Raw genomic sequence first — 5,236 nt, 5'->3', positions numbered from 1 at the left:
GTCACGCACTCGTCATTCGTTAGCTTTCTCTTTATTTTTGCTAAGCAGTTATCACTATATATATTTAAAAGGTTCATCTTTTATTATGAATTCAAATGTGTCTTTTTATTATATACACGTATTTGTTTAGTTACAGATCCTACATTTGTGGGACTTAAGTTTAGTTTAGATTAATTAATTCATCCATACCGCGACCCTGAAATGGAGAAGCGGAAAAGAAAATGTAACTGCTTCACCATTCACGAGTCTAGGGATCTAACTGGAATCACTGGGCAGCACTTGCAGGAAACCCACACAGACACAGAGAGAGCACACCACTCAAACCTGAGACCCCTGAGAATTGGAATACTACATTATTTTACATGTATCTAGAACTTATAGTGAGGTATATTTTACAATAAAAATGTTTACACATTTCTTTGTAAGAACTTTTATTCTATGTATGTTTTGGTACATTTATTCTGTGACCATCTTTGTCTTGTATGTTGTATTTAGTTTAGTGGTTAGTTTTGTGATTTTTTCATCATTATTAATCACATATTCCTTGACTATGAGGGAAACAATATTTTATATTATAATATTTGTGAATAAATTTATAGAACGTTTTCAGAAGAAATGGAATAAATATAATTTCATTTAAAATATACTTCATTGAACACAATATGGAACAGATGAAGAAATTATTTCAGTAGCAGTAGATTTAGAGCTTATAAATACACCAACATGGGTATGAACTTTGGCTATCATTAACATTAAATAATATTTTTGGTATACTTAGTCAGATTTTATCAATAAACTATAACTTGGCTTTTCTATTGTCAGAAATTTATAACTGCAAATATGCCAACAGTTAATCTGAGACTGAAAAATATAAACAAACAAATAAAGACACCTTTCCCTATTTACATCCATCAATTAATAGCTATCCAATTAATAACTACTACCCACATTCTTCAACTCAATAAGTACAAGGGGAAACACACTGATTATTCTAAAATGTCTGCATAAGTAAATGGTGAGGATGGAATCAAAGCTGTTCAAAATCAAAGCTTAAGTGTCATTCTTCCAAGTCAAACTTTGAAGTCAAATGTTATTTTATAGTTTGTTTGGAGAAAAATAAATAAAATGTATATATTTACGTAGTAAATAAAATGGCCATATTTGGTTCCAGTCACCTCTATAGCAAAGCAATACTGAATAAAGCAGACATTTGGAAAGATCTGTGAAATCCCCATTTAAAACAGAGAATATGGTTCATAGTATGGATTATGATGGTCTTGTGGAGTAAGCTAGAACCTTCACTTTGTGTGAATCCAGATCCAGAACCTTCTTAACTTTAGGGCCACCAGATACAGAACAGAAGTCCATGGAGGGGGTTTTCTCTTGTGGCACATTGGAGATTTTCCGTCTCTTAATCCACTTATCCATTTTCTGCTTTTTAGATGTTGACTTTTTAATTACAGTGTTCTTGTGTTTGGTCTTGATTTTTGGCAGAATGATAGCCTGCTGGCTAATCTCTCCTTGATGAATGGATAGTGTCTTCTTGATCAAGTCTGAGGAGTCAGACTTGACTTAAAAGACTCCTGACTTTGACCCAGGTAGCTGCTGTCTCCCTTTGACTGTGCTTGCGAAGATTTTGGAAAGTGGAACATTGCCCTGGCCAGATTTCAACCCTTTCTCCTTGAACTTTGAGGGATCATGCTTCTTTCTGTTATCTCTTGGATTTTCTGCTGTTGCCTGGATCTTTTGAAGGTTGCACTGACCGGATTCTATTGTTGACAAAGATGAAGAACATGGGGAGGTGGCAGACAGAGGCCCAATGTTGGGTGTGTTCTCAGTCTTCTTTTTACTGTCTGTAGGTCTGTTCCACAATGTGTGTTTCTACTTCATCTTTGCTTTCATCTCTTCTTTCTTATTTCTAGACTTCAACTTGTCAGCTTTAAGCAAACTCTTAGTAAGTGGAGTCTTCCTCCAGTCATGTGTACCTGGCTTCCTGCTTCAGTAACTTGCTGAGGAATAAGAGGGTGAGGACAGCATGGATGAGGAAGAGGCATAAATATCTGAGAAGCCAAGGAGATAAGATGACATTGACTCATCCAAAAAGGACAAGTCATAGGAGGTTGAGGAACAATAAAAGGGAGACCACAGAGAATCTGAAGAAAAGCAGGAAGACTAGGAAGAAGTCAGACTCAAAATTGGGTGAGGACCAAGAAGGCGAAGACTGGCTACTAGGAAACATGCAAAAAGCTGACATTCTGGTAACCAGCTGGCTTCTCTCCTGAGCCTCAAGCTGAATAAGACTGACTGGTCAAAGTAAGGGCAAGCTCAGGGTCATTCCTCACAGACAAACTGGATGAAGTTGGAAAAGGAGATGAGTTGTCAGAAGTTGCTTTATAAAAGCTGTCAGAAGTTGACTTAATGGAAGTCTGATTTGGTCTGCTACTCCAAGTGCACTTAAAGCAGGACTCGCATAACACAGACCCATTCATGTTCTGTTTCCAGGAACAAGTGAAATCTGTCTTGCATTGGGTGCAAAGGAATGGATCTTTTGAATAAACGAAGAATATCGATGTACATCCTGAATTTTTTTTCTTCTTATCCTTCTTCTTCTTCATCCTCTCTAAAAACCATATACATAAAATAAATTAGGAGAGGTCAAGTATTACCATGCAATTTAAATCTCGGAATTGCATTAGAGTAGCTGACTTAATACAAATTGGTTACTTATGATATACATTTAAGAGTGTAAATCTGAGGTAAACAAACGAGGTTAAGTAATATGCAATATTAAGTGTTTGTAATATATCTATCTGTTTATGTATTATATATGATACAAGATAATTATGTCTTTAAAATTTTACAGGGGACATATTCTACACCTTTTCCACGAGTGAAGAGTTTTGTTTATTAATGAAAGGTCTGTGACATGCTTTGGTCATACTACCACAAGGATCATACACCAGAGCACCAGGACACTGAATATTTAAACTGTTAAGTGTTGGTGACATGTAGGCTTTCTTCAAAAGCTGAATGTCTGGTGCACCAAAAATATGATGTTCAACTTTTATCAACACATTTCTGTATTCTATAAATGATACTCTAATAATACCACAAAAATATTTTTGTCACGGATAAAGGGACATTTATATATTACCAAATAAATATTTTTTAATATATATTTTTTATTTCTGTAAACATGTTAACAAAATATTCATACTCTTAGTTGTCGGTGTTTTAGACAGCAGCAATTGTAACTGAACCACTTCTTCCAGACCCAACAGGTAAAGAAATTCTTGCTCCAGTGAAGGAATACATTTGAACTCTGCTGTTGGATCCTGCTGTGAATCACAGAGAAACACCAAGAGCTACTGTGCAGTCAAAAATATAGAATTGAAGCAATTATTTGACACAAACACAAGATTCAGGCTTCCCATTTATCTGATTATCGCTGATTGAAGGATTTGATATGTATTCAGCATCTGTATTTCAAAGTTTCAGCCGCAGTTCACGACGACATAATAACGACATGCTTAAAGGTTTATATTATTTTGCTCAGTAGTAACATTAATAACACTTTTAAACTCTTTCTTTTAAACGACTTTCTCTAATTTCCCGTTCCACCTTAAATAGTACAATTTAAGGTGGAACGGAAAATTCTATTAAGACGCAGGCAAATTACAAGTCAACATATATCTGAAATGACTATAAACTCAATTGAAATAGTACATCTACATTTAACTTACGCAGGTAGATAATCACAACGTAAAACAAACTTACAGCACGCAGACTTAATCAGAAATTAAAAAAGTAACGTTAGCTACAGCTAAAAAATTATCACTAACAATTAAATGTTAGCTACAGCTAACGTAAAATTCCATTTAATTCCATAGTTTTTCACTCATATCTCTATGTATATTAACTAATACTTACTTCTACATTTTTACTGTTTCTGTGGTGCAAACAGTATTTTATCCAACAGTTTGTGTCGACCATTTTAATTATTTTTCAGCAATGTATCAGCTAACTGTCCAGCGTCCACTTCGACTTGAATCGGTTCGGGCCAACAACTGAAACAAAATCAACATGGAGCTTGTAAAGGGAATACATATTTAGCAATCAAAATATTTATATAAAATATAATAATTATAGAGGCTTAAAATGTTCCTCGAATAAATAATAAAAAACTAATAAAATAAATAACTAATTCTATTATTTGATTACTTGGTTCTTCTTTGAACTAAATTGTCCCCTCAATTTATTCTATGGATCAATTCTAAACTAAAGGAAGTTTTACAATCCCCCCCCCAGCTTGGATCTCTAGCCCAGTAGAAACCTCAAACATATTAAACATTTGGAGGCAATGTCCACAAGAGGGTAGCAATGCACTGGACTTTTTTTGTTGTTATTTAGAACAGGTTCTTGACGCCTGATGCCATCAAATTCTCACTTCAATACCTCTTGTGTAAAAGCCTTCCCAGAGGAGGACAGGCTGTTGCTGCATCAGATGTTGGGGGAAGCTGGTGAGCAGGTGGTATATATTTTGAGGCATAAGAAACATTGCATTTCTTTAAAAAAATTGCTCTATAACACACCTCACTTCATTAATTTGGTCCAGATTGAAAAAACTTCCAAACTGATTTAAACTCATAATCTTTGTGTTCCTTTGATGGGTTCAGAAACCCGCTGTAAAGCAGAAATGTATAACGCTGTCTTCCAATTTTTTTTAACAAGTTTATGGTTCCAAAGAAGTAATAATATTAGTGACTCAGTGGATTCTGGAGCTTGTTTGCCTCAGGCTTGGTTCTGTCAGCTCAGAGGATGAGCTCGAGGATTTCATCTGACAGTGCACACTGAGAAACATCTTCCCAACCTTCACCACTGCACTGTTATATCCAAACTCACCACCAAAAGGTCTGAGACTGTAGCTAAGAGTTACATTACTCTTGTTATGTTATTACAGTGTGATGTGTTCTCCTTTTGTCTGTGTGGGTTTCCTCCGGATGACTGTCTGTGAGGAGTGTGGTGTGTTCTCCCTGTGTCTGCGTGGGTTTCTTCCAGGTGACTGTCTGTGAGAAGTGTGGTGTGTTCTCTCTGTGTCCGCGTGGGTTTCTTCCAGGTGACTGTCTGTGAGGAGTGTGGTGTGTTCTCCCTGTGTCTGCGTGGGTTCCTTCCAGGTGACTGTCTGTGAGAAGTGTGGTGTGTTCTCTCTGTGTCCGCGTGGGTTTCCTTCGGGTGA

The 5,236-nt window shown here is 36.1% G+C and overlaps 1 long non-coding RNA gene across 1 annotated transcript; it reads right to left on the bottom strand.

Annotated features, from left to right (window-relative positions):
* Nucleotides 1–515: 515 nt before the first annotated feature.
* Nucleotides 516–4,362, bottom strand: LOC136707645 (uncharacterized). The gene is made up of 4 exons (XR_010804234.1): nt 4,222–4,362; nt 3,931–4,067; nt 3,218–3,338; nt 516–2,620 (listed from the first exon to the last, which is right to left on the bottom strand). It is a non-coding gene; the product is annotated as an uncharacterized lncRNA (long non-coding RNA).
* Nucleotides 4,363–5,236: the final 874 nt, after the last annotated feature.

Source organism: Hoplias malabaricus, chromosome 9 (assembly GCF_029633855.1).
Source record: "Hoplias malabaricus isolate fHopMal1 chromosome 9, fHopMal1.hap1, whole genome shotgun sequence".
NCBI lineage: Eukaryota > Metazoa > Chordata > Actinopteri > Characiformes > Erythrinidae > Hoplias > Hoplias malabaricus.
The sequence above is the reverse complement of the archived record's forward strand: the minus strand, read 5'-3'. Positions and strand labels throughout refer to the sequence as shown.